General features: G+C 27.3%; 1 pseudogene; it reads right to left on the minus strand.

Moving 5' to 3' along the window:
• Window positions 1-19,945: 19,945 nt before the first annotated feature.
• On the minus strand, window positions 19,946-20,827 carry LOC124839727 (brassinosteroid-responsive RING protein 1 pseudogene; annotated as a pseudogene).
• Window positions 20,828-21,069: the final 242 nt, after the last annotated feature.

Here is a 21,069-nt window from a genome sequence, read left to right on the forward strand (position 1 = left end):
TGGATGAATATATGAAACACAAACCTCCTAAGTTTAACGAAAAAATTTTAGTGTTTTCATTCTTAAAAAATCTTTTTAAATTACCTCTTGATTTTCAAAATATTATTCCAAAATTTTAAAAAACTAGAGAAGTTTTGACTTATTTATAATAGATATATGGTGAAAAAAATTTCACTATGAACCTTATCTAATATATATTTATTTGTTTCATTCAGATCTCACATGTGATATGAAAACAAAGTTACAGACAAATTTGACCAAGACAATACTATATATTTTATCACCTCTTAAAAAAAAGTTTGAAAATTATATTTTAAAAACCTTTATAATTTGAGAAGATGACATATTTTAAATAAATACAAAATAAATTTACTTTATATTATGTATAACTTTGTAGTTTTTATATAATAAAATATTTATTTTCTATTTTGCTTAAACTTCTCTTTTCAAATATTTATTTTATCTTCCTATTATGATTTTTGAAAAAGATTTCATAACATATTCAATTTTATTTTGATAATTCTTACAATTTTCACAATTTGATTAAGGAAAATATTTATACCTACAAGGAAAATTACTAACAAAATTTATGACTTTTAAATTTAGATGAAGGAAATTAATATAATTATTATTATATTTAAATAAATAATTTACTTACAAAATTATATTTAAGTATTATAATTATGTATGATTATATATAATATATAAATAATACAAGAAAAGATAAATAATTAATTAATATTATTTTTATAACTAATTAATTAAACGTAAATAGAATTCGTTTTTACACAATTTGAATATTTAATTTGAGAAGTAAATGCACAATTACATGAGAAATTTAGACAGAGTCATTTTCAAAGCAGTATAATTTTTTTTTTTTAAATTTAAATTGAACTTGGTCTACTTTAAACTTTTATTTCAAATGTTATTGTTTTTATATTTATGAAATATACTTAAATAATGAGCTAATTGTCTAATATTCTAATGAGACAAGAGACAATAAGTGGGTTAGACATAATAAAGGTTATCTGTTATAGCATATGCGTACGGTAGTATATTTTTTTTTAAAATTAGATTAAGGAAATGAATATAATTATTATTATATTTAAATAAATAATTTATTTATACAATTATATTTAATTATTATAATTATATATAATTTAAATAATAGTATTTTTATAACTAATTATTTTTTATAACTAATTAATTAAACGTAAATAGTATTGTTTTGATTGTTGATTTTTTATGTTAATAATATAAGAAAAATTAAATAATTAATCATTATTATTTGTATAACTAATATTAATAACAATACTATTAATAAAAATAATACTAATAATAATAAATAAACAAATAAATAAATAAATATTATTAATATTAATAATAATAATAGTAATAATATGATTAAAAAAAATTAGATATGAATTTGTTTGTTTTAAATTATAAAATTAAGGGTTAAATATGTTTTTCGTCTCTTAAGTATCACTGATTTTTTGTTTTAGGCCCTATTCAGAACTTTGATGGCTTTTAGTCTTCATAGTATTGAAACATGTAATATTAGTCCTTAAAAATGGACGACGTCAACTTTTTGTTGATCTGGCAAACAGCGAGGCCACGTCTTCTACCAGCTTCCGCCTTAAGTATTTGTCACGTTGCTTGTTTAATTTGTGGAATGAGATTAAGTGATTGGCATGTGTGTGGGTGATTGAAATCAGATTACGAAAGTCGGGTTCTTCTTCGTCATCTCAGTTGGGGGCAAAACTGGGTTCTTCTTCGTCATCTCAGTTGAAGGTTGGAGTTCGTCTTGTTGAGGAGATAAGATGATACGTATTGTTTTTCTCTTCTGCGTGTGAATATAAGTATTGTGGATTTAGGGTTTGGGTGGGCACGAAAGCTGATGAAGGGATTTCTTTGTTGTAGTGAAATGAAAGCTGTTATTATTTTCCTTCTGATATATCATGATGGCAGGAAAATATAAAAAAGCATCAACTTGTCTCGCTGCAATGCAATAATCAGGTAAAAAATTGTTTATATGATAACTAATTTATTTTTGCAGAATTGATTTCAGTATCACAGATAAAGGAGATAAGACTAGAGTATTTTTATCTTCCAGTTCAATGAAATGAATATTCCCTTTATAATGAGTGTAGAGCAACATCTCCAACCTCTTTCATGGATTGCGAATGGTGACAGCCAAAATATAGTTTTACCTGAGGGCTCAACCATGTTTCTCCACAAGTGAGTTATAATGGGCAACTCCAACCTTCAACTGAGATGACGAAGAAGAACCCAGCTTTGCCCCCAACTGAGATAACGAAGAAGAACCCAACTTTCGTAATTTGATTTCAATCACCCACACACGTGCCAATCACTTAATCTCATTCCACAAATTAAACAAGCAACATGACATATTTGGTTTGAAACGATAATACATTAGGATTAAAAAAAATAATATTTTGGTATGAATTTGTCGTGTTAAATTATAAAATTTACATAATAACTATGATGTGTAGTAAAATAATTTTGTTATATAATTAAAATTTAAAATTAAATTTTTGAGTTATAAATTATAGTAAAATGAAATACATAAGCATTGTTGAAGTAAAATGTAGACATATTGTGAGATATGATCTTGTAAAAAATTAAAACAACCTTATATTAAATTTTGTAAATAGAAGCACATGTAGATGTAGATATAGACAAATGAAAATATAGAGACATTGAAAAGTATTGCCATATGAGACAAAATAAAAATAAAATCAAACTTGAAATATTATAAACAAAAGTAACATGCACACATATGAATAATCAACTTAATTAAAATGTAAATTATATTGTGAAATATAATTCCTATTGAAATAAGTTAGAGTAACATGAAATTGTATGAATAATCACCTTAATTAAAATGCAAATTATATTGTGAAATATAATTCTTATTGAAATAAGTTAGAACAACATGAAATTTTATGAAAAATCAACTTAATTAAAATGCAAATTATATTGAGAAATACAATTTCTATTGAAATAAGTTAGAGTAACATGAAATTGTAGTTAACAGTTTTAAACAAAAATATATACATATATATTATAGACATTAAGTATATAATAATTAATTATAGATACATACACAAAGGTTTATTTATTTTTGTTTGAAATGAGAATATTAATATTAAAAAATAATATTTTGATATGAATTTCTTTGTGTTAAATTATAAAAGTGTCATAATAAATGATAATGATATGTAGTAAAATAATATAGTTATAGGATTAAAATTTACCATTAAATTGAGTTATATATTATATTAAAATAAAATATGTATGTAAGTGTCGTTGTTAAATTAAAATATAAATATATTGTGAAAATGATCCTTATAAAATATAAAGAACAAAAAATTGATGATAAAATTTGTAAATAGAAACACATACAAATTAAATAAATAAGTATATATTTTATATATATATATATATACATATATATATATATATATATATATATATATATATATAATATGAGAATTTGTTTTCAATGATAAATATTAAGGTTAAAAAATAAAATTATTTGGATGTGAATTTGTTTGTAATAGATTAAAAATTTGAATAATAATTAATTGGTGATAAATAATTATTATAACGAACATAATAATTATATCAATACATATATTAATACTAATACTATTATTAAATGAAATAATAATATTATTAACAATACTAATACAAATAATGCTAATACTAATAACAATAATCCTAATGCTTATAATAATTTAATAATAATAATAATAATAATACTAATAATAATAATGCTAATATCTTACTTTTTTAATATGTATTAATAAAATTAATATAATTGTTATATTTTTAAATAAATAATTTTTTATATAATTATATTTAAATGTCATAATTATGTATAGTTATAAATATAATATTTAATAAAGAGTTTAATAACATGAATAAAATTAAATAATTATATACATATATTTTTTATTTTTTCTTTTATATCAAATTAATTAAAAATAAATATTATTATTATTATAATTGATGTCTTGATGTTAAAATAATGGATTATAGAAAGTAGAACTAATAATATCAACAATAAAATAGTAATAAATTATACTAATAATAATAATAATACTAATAATAATAATGCTAATAATAATAATAATAATAAGATTAGAAATAATAATAATAAGATATAAATTTGTTTATTTAAATTATAAAATTGATACAATATGCAAGAGTTTAAAAAATTGTGGTGCAGAATTGATAATGTGCTTGAAATAGTAAGATTTGATTATTTTAATAATAAAAGTTTAAAGTATAAATAAAATTTTTATAAACAAGTTTCATTATGTTAGAAGCATATTGTTTTTCTAAACTCTTTTTTTTATTCTCTTCCTTTTTTCTAGATTTCTTATTGTTCGTTCATTTGTTTGAAGATCAGATACCGTTAAAATGATTCTTGAGGCCTATTCTCCAGTTCTATCTAATTAGTTTATCTAATAAAGTAAGTTGGTTTTCTATTATTTTTCTTGGTCTGTTTGTTCTTTCTGTGCATGTAGATCATCTTGCTACGAATGTGGTGTTTGTGCTTTTTATAAGAGTGTATACTTATTAGTAGTCCTAGAGGTGTGCCCTAATCTTGTGTTTGTTTTGTTCATAGGAGCATATAGAGGTTCCTATGCATCTGGAAGTATTTTTAGGATTCTTGAGAAATTTGGTTTGTTTTTTAGGTAAGGGAAACTAATTGCACGATTTTAATGTTATTGATATCTTGAAATCTGTAATTGCATAATTGTATGATGAAATTGGTTTGCTGAATTTGGCCTATTGGATGTTTGTATTGCTGAATTGGTTTGATTAGGTTGTATTGATTTTGGAACTTAGAATCTGATCAATTGAGTCAATTAGTATATGCCTTGACATTAAAAGTTATTTTTTTATACCAAAGTACTAGAAAGGAAATATCAATTTGACCATTTGAACAAGTTCCATTTTCCAAAATCACAGAATTTTCATCTATTATTTTTTGATACTGCGTTGAGCGGTGGTAGGCTGGTGTTGAGTGCTAGTTCATGGTGATGGTCTAGGAGCATTTTAACTTTAGACCGTTGAGCACTAGTTTTGTACTACTAAGTGGCATAAAAATGTGAATGCTTTGACACTAAGTAGTGTCAGGGCATTGTTGAATGTCATCTTTCACTACACGTCCGAAGTACTTTTGTTCTAGGACGTTGAGGGGCAGGAGGATGTCACTAAGCTCAATTTTTGCAAGAATAATAACACATGCCAGGACTATCATTGAGTGCCACCCTTTGCGAAAGCTTTGACGTTAAACGCCACGACTGGTGCTGAGCGCCACCTTTTTCTAAAAGCCTAGTGTTGGGTGCCACTCCTGAGCGTCAGTGTGCATGTTTGAAATTTTCTTATTCCTTGACTGTTTGAAATTGATATGTAATGTGATGTATGAATATTTAAGAATATTATGGTAGTTATTTATGTATGATGTGATAATGATAATGAGTATTTTGATTGTGCTTGACGTAATTCCATGAATCTTGTGGGAAGTTTTTATGGTGGTGTTTCATCAGTATTTTAATTGTGTTTGCATGAGCTCGTAGCCTATAGGGTTTTACCTTGACCAAAGATGGTTGATGGTATAGTTGTCAACTTGACCCATGGTCCATGGGCTTTAGACTTTAGGAGGTCCCCTTAAGTGAAGGTAAAAAAAAGACCTAATCCCTAAGTCCCTCTCAAGTGGGTTAGGGTCACAGTTAAGGTGAATTTGGCACTACTACAAGACTTTAATTAACTCTTAGAAACAATATCTTTTAAGTACACATATAAAATTATATATTTTATTATATAGTCTAATATGTTGAAATTTTATTATATTTAAATCAATATTTTCATATCATACTTATTATTTTGTTATTAAATAAAATATATAATATATAGTTTAATAAAATTCTTGACTATAATCAATTTCTTATAAAAGAAAAGTTATAAAATTTAATAAAATAGGATGTAATACATTGTGATAAAGTCTCAAACACGATGGAAGAAACATGAATTGTAACCAAAATATAATAATATTGGATTAATTTAAATAAAATTCACTCTAATTTTTTTATAATTACTATATATATATATATATATATATATATATATATATATATATATATATTATTTAATAAAAATAAATAACTAGTAGAATTTAAGTATAAATTTAAGCCATACATTAAAAAAATAAAATAAAATTAAAAACATTTAATAAAAAAATCATAAACTTATCATTCATAAATTCATTATTTTAAACTTTCAAATTGAGATGTCTTATTAGTTTTGATTTAGATCTAAAGGATTTTTTTTGCACAATAAAATCAAATAATTATCTTATATACTTTAAAAAATATGTTTAGTCCGTTAAGGAAACTTAAATATGTTTAGTCAGTCAAGGAATTCAACGTCCAATATTGGTGCGTAATTTTTCTATATAAGCAAGCAATCAAGTTTATTGAAACCTCTTACAAAGTCTATGTTAATCTCATTAAAATGTTTATATATCGTTCTTTGACTAATTAAAAACACTTATATTTGCTACATATTTGGAGTTAAATGTATTTTCTCTTATATTCAAAATGAATATTTTTTTTTCTAAAAAGAAGGTTAATGGGTTGGCCTTGATCCACAAGACTTTTGTGGATATTTTTGTCTCGTGGCCTTTTTCAATGGTTGTTTTTTAGCTGAGTTTTTCTGGTCTCAACCTGATAACAGTTGAAAAACTGTTATTTTCATGCTTAAAATTGATACTAAAAGCAACCTTTATACTTAGAAACTAGCTTGAAATCAAGCTTTTCTTCATATTTTCAGAAATAAGAGAGCTGGACAGGTTTATGCTTGATTTCAGTGTTTTTGTGCAGGTTATAAGGTGAATTTAGTGAAAGAAGTGAAGAAGGAGAGAGATGGAATCAGAAAAGACATCAAAAAGTGCAAAAGGAGAAGCCGCAAGTACCGCTCAGCGACAGTTTACCGCTGAGCGGCACTCAGGAGCTCACGGGAGGACCGCTGAGGGGCAAAATGGCCGCTGAGGGGAAGAAACGACTCACGCACTTACCGCTGAGCGGTACTTTACCGCTGAGCGGCACACTTATGGGCTTGGACCTAGATTTTTTGTAATTTTAGAATAGTATATAAGCTTTAGGACGTCCTAGGGTTTGTATCTTTGGCAGAAACGAAGCAAACACTCTCTCTTCCACCCCTTTGAAGGAGGATCTTGGATGCTCAGGCTACCTCTTCACCTTTTTAGGGTTTTATCCTTCATTCTTTCATTATTGTTCATCTAGGTTCACCATGAATATGGTGAACTAAACCTTGTATGTTTGTTGGGGAATCAATGTAATCTTTTGAAGCTCTCATATATGGAATTTGTGCTTGCATCTTAATCTAAGATTTATACTTTCTTTCATCATTAGTTAGGGTTTTTCCTCTTTGCTTAATGCTTGCTTTGTTTAACTCATTCAATGCATGATTATTGATTTTGTCGATACGGGAACGTACGGGGAAGTCTAGATCCGGGGAATCTCTCCCAATATTATATTGGTTGTCGTTAAGCTCCTGCACTTGATGAACTAATTATTAGGAATGCTAGGAATTGTATGAACTCGTAATTAGGGAGAATCCTTCTTGAAAGGTACTTTAGAGAGTGGCATTAACAATGATGATTTGAATGTTGAATTCCTAAAATATATGAGAGTGGATAAGATGAAATTGACCCCCAACAACATATTCATATATATATTTCATTGAAAGTGCTTGTCTTTTGCTTTTGCCATTGATCAAAATCTCATGCATACATGTTTATTTTCGTCTTTGCATAGTATAATCCAATTATTTCGTTCTTAAGTCTTAGCTAATCAACAAACCACACAACTAAACTAGGCCGTGAGTCCTTTGGGAGAACGATACTTAGTCTTACCAAGTTTATTACTTGAACGATTCGGTCATACTTGCCGATTGTAAAACAAGTTTGTGACATCATATTTTGGTGATCATAAATTTGTCCATCACAACCCATGAGGGTCAAGGTTAAACCATGTGAGGGGACCAAATTGATAGGTTTAGTTGACGGACTAACCTTTTGTGCGGTAGCTTGGGTGGATGAGTTGTTCCACTAGCACAAGTGCATAACTCACCAGAGTTTGAAATCAATACATGTATCTAGACTATCAAGTTTAATATGAGTTTTTGTATGTGATATGAATTAATTATATGTGATAATATCTCTATATTTGTTGTATGATTTCTCTTTTTGCACATTAGCTTACCCTTTTTTCTGTGTTTGTTTTTGTCTATGTATTTCTCTTTGTTTGCAATAATCATCTTAATGGTGTGAGTAGATGATGATGATGTAATAGTGGATTCAGTGTAAGACAAGGATGATGTAGTAGTATCGTGTTAGGATAATCTGGTTTTGTAATTTTTCTTTTGAAAAACCTTATTATACTTTTGATCAGTGTAATATTATCTTTTTATTGTATAAGATTATTGTGTACATATATTTTTTGTATTATTGTTACATTTTGGATAACTATAATAGCAATATGTGTGTGTATGTGTGAGAGAGAGTTATTTTTTCTTCAATATTGAATGTATGATATTTCTTTTAGTACCTGTATATTATTAAAATGGAATATTACATTTATGGTATCACAATAATTGTTCCTTAGAAAACCTGTAGGTTTAAGTGTGCTTTGATTCTTTAATGTGCTCTTGGTTATCTTTAGTTAGTATGTTAGTTTCTTTGAGTTAGACTGGTGGTTTTTCTATGTGTGGATAGAGTTATGGCACTTAGGCTACCTCCTTCCTCTCCCTTAAACCTCATATACGCCCAATCTAGTTAGGGCAATCAAGTCTATGGCAACAACACTTCAACAATAGAGTGATGTCATGATGCAACAACAACAGATGACCCTACAACAAATGGAAGCTGTTAGGTTATATTTTGAAGTGACTTAACAATAACATATGGATGCTTTGAGGCAGTTGGGAGAGAATAGGACATTACATGGTCCTTCTCAAGTTCCACCTCTCCACCACAAGAGTGGAGCTTATAGGATTTTCTAAGGCATAAACCAACAAGGTTCAATGGGAAGGTGAATTTGGATGAAGTTGATAAGTGGATGAAGGATATGGAACGTGTTTTTGATGCAAAAGAGGTGTCCGGTTGAAAATAATTTGGCTTTTACAGAATACATGTTAGTTGGAGAAGTTGTGCATTGGTAGGCTAGCATGAAGTTGATGATAAAAGAGATGGGAGAAATGATAACCTGGGAACTATTCAAGAAGAAATTCTTTATTGAATATTTTCTAGATAGTGTGAGGTATGCTAAGGAGGTGGAGTTCTTGCAACTGATGTAAGGAAGTATGTTTGTGGTGGAGTATGCTCAACTGTTAAAGCACCTAGGGAATTTCTATACCTTGCATATGAACGAAGAATGGAGGTGTCTAGAAGCTTGAGAATGGACTGAGAGGTGACGTCAAGTTGGTAGTGGTACCATTCTCTATTAAGGAGTTTCCTGCTTTAATAAAGAAAGCCAAAGTTGTGGAAAAGTTGAAGGCTAAAGTTGAAACTCAATAGAAGCAGTAATAGAAAATGGGAGAATTGTCAGGATCAAGAGATGGGCAGGATGTGAGGAAGAAACCCTATTCTAGAGGGTGTTCTTCTCAACAGTAGTTTCAGCATGGTAGAATGTAGTGTTATGCTTGTGGAGGACCACATTTAAAGAGTGTTTACCCTTAGTTAGATGGTTACAAGGGGTGCAATCTGTGTGGTGTGAAAGGACACTTTGCTAAGGGTTGTCATTCTAACAAAAGAGTTGTAGCTCAAACTAAGAAGACATTTCAATAGAGAAAGAAGGGTGATAAACCCCAGGCTACAAAGAAAATGTATGTTATGTCTAGAGAATAAGAAACTGGATCAGGTAACTTTAAAATTGGCAGTTGTTTGGTAACTAGTAGGAATATGTGTGTTTTGTATGATTCTGGAGTATCAAACTCCTTTGTGTTAGAAGTTTGTGTTCAAGAGTTAAGTTTGCTCGTTAGGAAGTTGTAACAAGATCTTGTAGCATCTACTCCAACTTCTGGTTTGGTTAAGATGTCGATGTTGTGTGCTAGATGTTCAGTGGTAATAGAGGGGCATAAGTTCAAGGTCAACCTTATATACCTACCTTTACAGGGTTTAGATGTGATCTTAGGAGCTGATTGGCTATATGACAATAACATTCTTATTGATAACAGTGAAAATAAGTTCTTTTTTCCTAGCTTAGAGGAGTTAGTGTTGTTGTCTTCTTATAAAGTGTTGCAAGAAGCCAAGGAAGGATCTTAGTGTTTTATCATCTTAACTCATTTGGAAGCTAAAAAAGGTGATATAAGTTTTGGGATGTGTTTCTTAAGGAGGTGTCAATGTTTCCTCCTTAGAGGGAAGTGTGGTTTTCAATTAATTTGGTGCTAGGAGAATAGGTCGTATTAAAAGCTCCATATTAGATGGCTCCAATAGAATTAGTTGAACTAAAAACGCATACTGAAGAGTTGTTGGAAAAATAGTTCATCACACCTAAGGTGTCACCTTAGGGAGTGTCAATGTTGTTGGTGAAGAAAAAGGATGATATGGGTATAACAAGATAAACAACAAGAACAAATATCCCCTACCAAGGATTGATGATTTGATGGATCAGTTACACGGTGTGGTTGTGTTTTCAAACATAGATCTACGATATGGGTATTATCAGATTCTAGATAAGGTAGAAGATATGAAAAAGGTAGCCCACAGGTCTAGATATGAGAATTATGAGTATGTAGTTATGCCTTTTGGTGTGATTAATGCTACAACCTTGTTCAAGGACTACATGAAAAGAATCTCCATACCTTTTCTAGATAAGTTTGTTGTAGTATTTATAGACGACATACTTAACTACTTTAAAACTCATGAGAAACATGTTGAACATTTAAGAATAGTGCTTGGGATCTTGAGGAGAAGATGTTGTATGCCAAACTATCCAAGTATGAGTTTTGGATGCAAGAGGTTCAATTTTCGGGGCATGTGATATTGGCTCAAAGGATATCTATGGATCTGGCCAGAGTTAAAGCAGTGTTGCAATGCGAGTGACCTAGGTCAGTGACTGAGATAAGAAGTTATGTGGGTTTAGTTAGCTACTATAAGAGATTCATAAAAGGATTATCTAAAATAATGACATCTTTAACATTGCTGACTCGTAAAGATCAATTGTTTGCTTGGATAGACAAGTGTGAGGAAAGCTTTCAAGAGTTGAAGCGTAGGTTGATGAGTTTTCTAGTGTTGGTAATCCTTAACATAGGTAAATCCTTTAAGGTTTACTATGATGCTTCTCATAATGGGTTAAGTTGTGTGCTTATATAAGAAAAGAAGGTAGTAGCTTGTGCTTCAAAGCAGTTAAAGATTTATGAGAAGAACTATCCTACTCATGATTTGGAGTTGGCAACAATTGTGTTTTCTTTGAATATATGGAGGCACTATCTATATGGTGCACGGTTCCAAGTATTCAACAATCACAAGAGTTTGAAGTATTTGTTTGATAAGAAAGAATTGTATGTGAGGTAGAGACGATGGATAGAGTTCCTAAAGGATTATGGCTTTGAACTACTATACCATCCAAGAAAGGCAATGTTGTGGCATATGCTTTGAGCAAGAAGGCAGTACATGTTTCTATATGATGATCAGAGAGCTTGAGCTGGTAGAAAAGTTTATAAATTTGAAGCTACAAGTGGATTTGGGAGCATATTTCATTAGATGTAGTAGCCTGACTATATGTAGTGATTTTTTAAGTTTAATAAAAGAGAAGTAATTGTTGGACCCTAGCCTAAAGAAAATAGTGGATTGGCTTGGCATGTAACAAGCTAAGGAGTTTGCGATGTAGTCAGACAATGTTTTTAGGTTTAAAGACAAAGTTTGCATGCCAGACAATACAAAGTTGAAGAGACTAATTCTAAAATAAGGAGTGAAAATAAAAGCTTACATGTTCCTTGATAACTTTTCCTTCACAATTCTTTTTAGGTTCAAAACCTCTTCTTGTAGCTGAATTTTTCAAGATTTCTAGTAATAAAATTAGAGAAAGATCAAGATCAAGGAATCAACACCCAAGAAAAAAAGAAAAATCTTACATTTTTATTACTTTGGAAGTGACAATCTTCTTCCTAAAAGGAAACTCTGATCTCTTCAATTACAAAATGGTATTGTCTCTACTTTTCATCACAAAAATGAAATGTCACTAGAAATTCATACAATAAGTAAGAAAATTAGGTTAATAATAACTCCAATGTCAAAACCAAACAAAAAAGAACAAATTCAATATATAAGTCATAAACATAAGTCATTATGGTGGTAGAAGATATTTTGATAATGAAAATTCATTGCAAGATCTCAAAATCCTTAATTTCTCATTCTAATAAACCTAAACTATAATACATGACATTAACCTGGATAATCCATGAATAACCACAAAATTTACCCAATTCGTCAACCATAACAACAAATAATCCAAAAGGATAAATACCATGGAAAGAAGATGAAGTGGGTATGAAAATACAACGAAACAAAAAAAATGAAACATTGATAAAAACCATCCATCATGTGTTGGCGCCATTATAAAAGGATAAAAAGATAAAAATAAAATAAATTATCAAAAAATAAAGTAAAATAGAAGTAAGTAGGTATAATATACAACAAAATAAAAGATGACATAAATACCAAATTTGATAACTATTGTTACCACATAAGAAGTGTTAAAGGAAAACTGAAATTAGAAATAACCAAATAACCAAATTTTGGGATAGTGTCACCAAGTATGGATATTTGGAAAATGTTCCTATTAATTTGTTATTTTAGTATTATATCAGATAATACAATGTTTTTTTTAATATCTAAAATAGTTTTCAAAATGTACAATATTGTTCATTAAAAGTAATATAAAGTAATAAGTACTTTAATGAATGTTTTTTGAAAACATACCATATATCTTTCTAAACAAAAAAAAAATCTTCTGATTTTGATTTCTCTTTTCTGTCCGGAGATCATTTGTTCTCATTGATGGGGACAAAGAGGGTTCTGAAATTGATCTCCCCAAGAGATGAACCTTTTACACAGACAATGGTGAAAGGCAGAACCAGTAGATTTCATAGGGTGCAGTCATGATTCCTCAGCCTCTCTCAAATTCAACTCTGTTCCTTTAAAACCTTGCTCTCATTATTAGCCTCCAATTAATATATCATTCAATTACTCATAAAAATATTAATAACTATTAAATTAAAAGACATCAAACTTCATTATCAAACAATGTCATTATATCTTAGGTAAATCAGTAATCATTATTATTACTTTACCTTCTCATTGAATACCCTTAAGTTGGTTTAAGTTCATTGCAATGAAATATCATATACACTTTATTTTAAAAACATTTTCTTTTCTAAAACACGTTTTACAAATTTACATAGTAGAATATTCAATTATAGTAAATCTTCTTGATAAAAAATTAAAAGATATGATGATGAAATATATAAGACAAAAACTTAAAATGTGAAATGAAAAAATTAATTATAGGTCTGCAATTAAACCTACTATTTTCACAGACCAAATACTTTAACTGGTTTTGACTTATATTAAAAGTTAATTAAACACTGACAACATAAACTAACATGCAGATGTGCTGTCCAAACCTAAGTACAAAGGACAAACTACACATAACTGCCTTTTTCAAGCATGTAGTATGAATCTTAAATGTTTAATCTTCATTAGATCAACCACTTGAAAAATCAGTTTTTTTTTTCTTTATACATTTACAATTAACCTCCAATTGGCAGTGTTATATTCAAGGCTAGGGTTCAGAGGTTACTACTTTTTTTCCCGATCACTTTCCTATGGTAGTTGATGGTTCTAAATGGAAGAGGGAGAAATATGGAAGAACAGTGTCAATCTTAACTGTCTTTGAGACAAAAAAAAAACCTAATAAATTAAGACATGCTCACATGATGTCTGTTTATTAAGCACATGATGTCTGCTTCCTAAGCACACTCATCTAAAATGTTAGAATCTGTCATGACAGGACAAAACCCTAGCCTTGTACAGAAAACTACTGAAACCTACAACATCAATATGTCACATGTTCAAAACTAAAATTACATAGTAAAGGTGTTTGATATGCAAATGAATCCCCCTCAAAATCCTCTCTTCATCCTACACTCTATGTCGAAAAAAAAAGGTTTAGAAATAAGTGCAGTGCTAACTAAGATCATAACGAAAAAACAGTGACAAGTTTGATCACATAACTGCAGGACTTTCATTAACAATGGTTTCTTCCCATTGTTAGTATCTCTGTATTTCACAACAACATTTGATTTTAAAACACTGTTGTCTCTTATTTACTTGTTAATTTGAGGGTGATTGTATTGTGCAATTTGATTGAATCTGTAGTTGTTTGTGATGAAAGTGAATTAGTCAAGCAAATAAATTGAGTCACTCTGTCTCTGCTCTGTTTTTTGTCTGTTGTTTAAGGCTCACGTATCTATCAAATTGAGGATTCCAAAGTTAGGTTAAGGGAAATTCATTCCTCTGTCAAAATTGTCACCAAACTCAATTGTATAATGCAGGTATGCAGAAGAAAAGCTGAGAAATCATGTTCTTTTCATATTTGTTCCCATCCTAAATCCTTCCATTCCAATCACCATCTACTTTAAAATCTTGTCTATCATCATACATTCAAAAAATATTGTCTATTTTAAAATTTGTCTACTTTTATGTTCAAAAAAACAACTTAAAAAATTAAAAAGAAAAATATATTTAAACCGTTTTAAGTTTGGAATTCTAAAACTATTACCTATATATAAATCATTTAAATATATATTTTTTCTTCAACTCTTTCAATATATTCTTAAGAAGAAAATTAAAAAAAAAATAAAGTCTAAAATGGAGGAAGGAAAGAAAAGGGTTTTGAAATGGTATTTTGGAGATAGCAAGTGTCGCTTTCTTTCAAATCATCTTCGGCTTCATAGAAGTTACCCTTTTGAGTAGCATTAGGTAACATCAATCACAAAGTTAAGACAACAATATTCAACAAAAAGGCCCAATGTAACAGGATTCACAACAACAGTATAAAACTAAACAAATAGAGTATGCTTCCTATTTTAATAACATTTTAGGAAACTTAAAAGAGTTTCGTATTGGCATATGAAATTTAAGTTTAACGATATGGGATTTTCCTTTTATGTCATCCTATTTGGAAATATAGCATGTCTAATGGATTCAACCAACTAAATTCAGATCAACGTGTAAATGATTCTCATATCATTATAGAAATTGAATTTAAACTTGACGAACTCTCATAAAATTAGTTTAGAAAACTAAAATTTACATTTACTTATAATTTAGTATGTTTAAAGATCATAAATCATTTTTATCATCTCACAATATTATTTTATAATGTTGATTTAAATTTACTTTTCACATTATAAAATAATTTACACAAAAACAGTAAAAAAAACACTAATGAAAATTTTGTTATAGAATTTTGAGAATCTAAATATAAATTTAAGTATTATATTGAGTAAAAATGTGAAATTTGATAATCACAAGGAATGAGACTTATAAATTTATTATTTTAGTATTTTAGTATTTTAGATTAGAAGTAATATTAGTTTATTTACTTAAATTGAATATATATGTACAATTGCTATTGTGTGAATCCTCTCTCCAAAAATCTATTTATGGTATTAGAGTGATTATAAGTCTTGATGATCGACTTAAATAAGAAAATTTATAAATAGATCATTTTAAAAGGTTTTAACATAAAAGTGATGTTAATAATTTATATAGATTGAGTTTGTATCTAATGATATTGTCTTGAAATCTATAATAAAAATAAAGGAGAATTTTGTTATAAGGAAAATATCTATAATGAAAATAAGAAAAATAATAACTTATTTTTTAATTCGGTTTTCATGTGATTTTGAAGATATGCTTTTATAATTATAAATTTTTATATTGGAGAATCATTTTATAATCTCGTCCTTCACATTTCTTAAATATAATTTACTAAAAACTTATTAGTTCTATTGCTTCATATTATCATTGAAAAGATATAAATTTTCACCTTTCATCGTAACCTATGATTTTTTTTATTCTGTTGAATTTTTATGTTTTTAGTGAGTTCATGTAATAATAAAGAGTTTAGAAAATACTGAGAAGAATGAGCTTATATGCAAATTGTCTGGAATAGATCTTTTGGGTCAAGTTCAGAATAGGTAATGATCTAGATGGGCTTGGGCATGGAATTCATTATCATTTTAGAGGGTTACACCACCCTATTTTGCTCTCTGCACCACCACATTTTTTTAAATTTCAAAATTATTCTTTATATTTTAAAATATTCTACACCCCACTTTTTTTCTTCAACGGATGTCAACATCTATTGAAAAAAAAATTCTTTAATAGATGTGTCACATCTGTTGTTTTTTTTTTAATTTATTGTATTTTAAATTAATATATAAATATTATTTAATTTTTTTAAAGTTATTACTTAATTATTTATAAATTAATTTAATTTATGTATTATTATTTAAATAATAATTAAAATATTTTTTATAAATATATTAAAATGGATGTGCCACATCGTTAACGAATGTGGCGACATCCGCTGAATTTTTTTTTGTTTTTCAGTTTTTAGTTTTTCAGTTTTTTGTATTTTAAATTAATATATAAATATTATTTAATTATTTTAAAATTATTACTTAATTATTTATAAATTAAATTTATTTTATTTAATAAAATAATTATTATTAATTAGAATTTATATATTATTATTTAAATAATAATTAAAATTTTTGATATAAATCTACTAAACGGATGTGCCACGTCCATTAACGGATGTGGCGCCGTTGAATTAGTTTTTTTTTTTAGTTTTTAGTTTTTTAATTTTTTATATTTTAAATTAATATATAAATATTATTTAATTTTTTTAAATTATTACTTAATTATTTGTAAATTAATTTTATTTTATTTAATAAAATAATAATTATTAATTTAATTTATATATTATTATTTAAATAATAAATAAACTATTTTTTGAAAATCTATTTAACGATTTGGTCACATCGGTCGTTGAAGTTTTTTTTTTAAATAAAAACAATAAACTAAAATATAAAATATGTAAACGGATGTCAACATCCGTTCACAAATAACAACATTCGTTGAAGGTAAAATGGATATTAACATTCATTTTATAACAAAGACAAATTAAATATAAAATGGTGCAGGGAACTATTGACGGTGGAGGGACCAACTCTCATCATTTTAGAGTGTTTCATCCTACACCTCCAAGATCTCATCCTGCACCTCCAAAAATTTCACTTTTAACCTTCTGACATTTCATCATTATCATACACCTTTAATTTTATAGAAAATTTTATTTTTAATTTTAATAAATATATTCTTATTTTTTTCTTTTTCTTATTAAAAAGATTCTATATCACCTTAATAATAACTAAATTTAAAATTCAAATATTATTTAATATAATTTTATATTTTAATAATTATTAAAATATGATTTATGTTATAATAATAATTATATTAAAAATATAAAAATAAAATAATTAAAAATAAAAATAATAACAAAAAAGTAAATTATATTAAATAAAATATTTAATATATTCAAATATATTAAATTATATTAAAATATTAAATTAAATTAAATAATTATTAAAATTTAAATAATAAACAAAATTTTAAAACAGTTATTTATCAAATAATAAATAAAATTATATTAAATAAAATATTTAAATATACTAAATTATATTAAAATATTAAATTAAATTAAATAATTATTAAAATTTATATATAAAATAAAATTTTAAAAACATTCTTTATCGGATATGGATATTCGATTTATAACGTATAGATATCTATATCCGATTAACAAATTTTTCAAAATTTTGTTTTTTATAAATTTTAATAATTATTAAATTAAATTTAATATTTTAATATAATTTAATATATTTAAATATATTAAATATGATTTTAAGTATTGTTTTTATTTTTATTTTTATTTTTATTTTAGTTATTATTTTTTAATTTTCTTAATAGAACTATTTTAAAAATATAAATTATATTTTATTAATTATTAAAATATAAAAATATAATAAATAATATTATAATTTTTATTTAAGTTTAATATTTATTAAATTTTAAATAAAAAGCAAAGTATAAACAATTTCAAAAATATTAACTAATAATATTTAATAAAAACTCATACTTTGTGAGATATACTGAAATTTTAGTCTACACATTAAAGTAATCTTATTTTATAACAAACATCATATAAAATAACTATATTAAGATTTTGAAACAACCTTATGTTAGATTAGTTTTTTCTAAATTATTCTTTTGAAAATATCTCACTTAAAATTTCTGAAAATATAAAATGTTTCTTATTTAAATAATTTCGTTCATTAACACTAAAATTAATGTTTTATTTATAGGTAAATAACTATATCCAAAAATAAAAAATAACTAAAATAAAAATTATAAAAATAATAACATTTTAAAAAATAAATTAAAACTACAAAAACAATAATCATTTATTAAATCTCCGTATTTATTGATAAAATTTAAACAGAGACCGATTTTTAAATTCATAGTGAACTTTTAGACTTATAATATCCATTTATAAATACCAAACTCCGGACTAAACCGTTACAGATAACATAATTAAGGATGCAAATAAGAAAATATATTTTGTATGAATATAAAATAAGTAAATTAATATAATCAAGCATTTTGGTTTTCTCTTTTTCTATGAATACTTTTGGTTTCTTTCAGATTGCTTTAATACTTTCCTTTCAACTATCCCATACTTAGAATTCTGACTATTCAGAGTCCAGAAAAGTATATTAATTAACAGAACAATATCATTTGCACACGCCTGTTGTTATTGCTAAAAACAATAAAAAAATATTATCTATTAAGCACTACTTTTCTATCTCTGAATATTAATTTGGATGTATTGAAAATTAAATAAATCTTAATTCTGCAAAGGTAATCCATAAGCTGAATCTCCCCCACTGGTGGAAAAAATAACATTAATTTTATATTTTTTAAGAAATAAAAATATAATTAGAAATTTCTATTTCTAACTTCCTTGTTATAACATTAACCATTGAGAAATATTACAAGAATGAAACTAAGCTACATTTTCCTCTTCAAATCACACAAGTATAACAAAAAGAGAAGAATATAGTTGGCATTCGAAATACTATATATAATTATTTTATAAGAATCAAGTAAAAGTTGTTTACATGAGTTTTTAATATGAATTTCATAATTATTAATTTGTTAAGTTAAAAAAAGTTTATTATATAAGTAAGAATTTTTATATTGTGAGAATTATATTTTTATATTATTATTAATAAGGACTTTTCCTAACTCATGGTGTAATTTTCCATTAAAGTAGGAGAAAAAGGAAAGTGAAAAAGCACCACCAAGTGCAGGTATAATTAAGTCCTTCTGAAAATTTATAAGCCGAAAGCTATTCCTTTCTTTTTACTATTTAAAATGTATAGAAAATAAATTGTTTGTTCAAGCTACATATAAACAAAAAGATTACTTAGATATATCTGCCTAAACCAATATCTATGGATATAGATATTTTCTAACACTTCTTCAAATCTAATGTTTACAATAACCAAACAAAAACTATGTAAAATAGTAGAATTTAAACAGACGTTTTGAATGTAGAAAGTTTCCATGTCCGTAATAACAGAACATCATCATTCCTAAAAAATATAAATTTGTATAAAAGAAATACGAAGCTTCAGAGAAAGTATTGGATGAAATGAAATGACCTTGAATCAATATAGTTTTCAAAATTCGATGAATGACAGTAGATCATAATAATATAATTAAAACAATAATTTAATCCTTTACTACTTCCATGGTACAGAAATGATATTCAATAATAAACGAGAGCCGCCACCATAGTAGTGGATGAAATTGCCCTAACACCACTAATAATTAATAATTAATGATAATTATTATGGTAAGTGAAAAGTGTATGTATCCATTGCATTATGCAATTGTTCAAAATTTTCTTTTATTTTTTACTTTGTTATGTACAATTCACTTTCATGATTGATTATATAGAAATATAGAGAGAGAGAGAGAGAAGTTGAAGAAATTGGAAATCAGAAAGAAGAAGTGTAATCGGAGAAGAACTCGTTGATTCCAGAAGCAGCCCAGAGGCGTTGATTATAATCATCAAGCATGTCATCAGGCACAAAGGGGGTCCTACAGAGAGGGCATGTTTTTTGATCGTGATCGATCCAACGGTCCACGCAGGCGCGGTGGAAAATGTGTTTGCAGTTCCGCATGCGCCGAATCTCCTCCTCCTCGGAGAACTCGAACAGACAGACGGCGCAGGCGCAGGCGCAGGAGTTTTCCCCAGACTCTCCAAACTTGGCGACGGGGAGGATGTCCCTGATGAGTAGCGCCGACACGGAGGGAGGTCTGGAGGCGGCGGCGGCGGTGGCGGGGATGCGGGGGTCCGGCCATGCGACCTCGGTTTCGAGGAAGTCGGAGAGTCCGAGGAGGTGGAAGAGAAAGAAGACGAGGTTTCGGAGGAGGCCGAGGAAGGCCAGTGTGTGGAGGAAGGGGTTGGGGAAGAAGACCTCCGCGTAACCCACCGGAAAACCCATCGGAGAAAAATATGTTGATGTCGGAGAGAGAGAGAGAGAGAAGTGAGGAACAGAAGGTTCGATATTGGGAAGAGTGTGTGGAATATATAGTAGTGGCAGCTACTTTATATATAAATAAATAAAAGACTTCAAAATAGGTTACCATAGTGCGTAAGGCAATTATTGAAAGGTCCCTTGCCAACTACGCGCATATAATCTAACTATCAAATATTATAGATTTCATTAATGATTCATCTTTTTAATGTTTTTGTTTACTTATTTTTAAAATGATATTTCTTTTTATTGGTATTTTTATTCGCCGTA

The sequence above is a fragment of the Vigna umbellata genome, chromosome 11, assembly GCF_029865625.1.
Source record: "Vigna umbellata cultivar VRB3 chromosome 11, Vumbellata_1.0, whole genome shotgun sequence".
Taxonomy (NCBI): Eukaryota; Viridiplantae; Streptophyta; class Magnoliopsida; order Fabales; family Fabaceae; genus Vigna; species Vigna umbellata.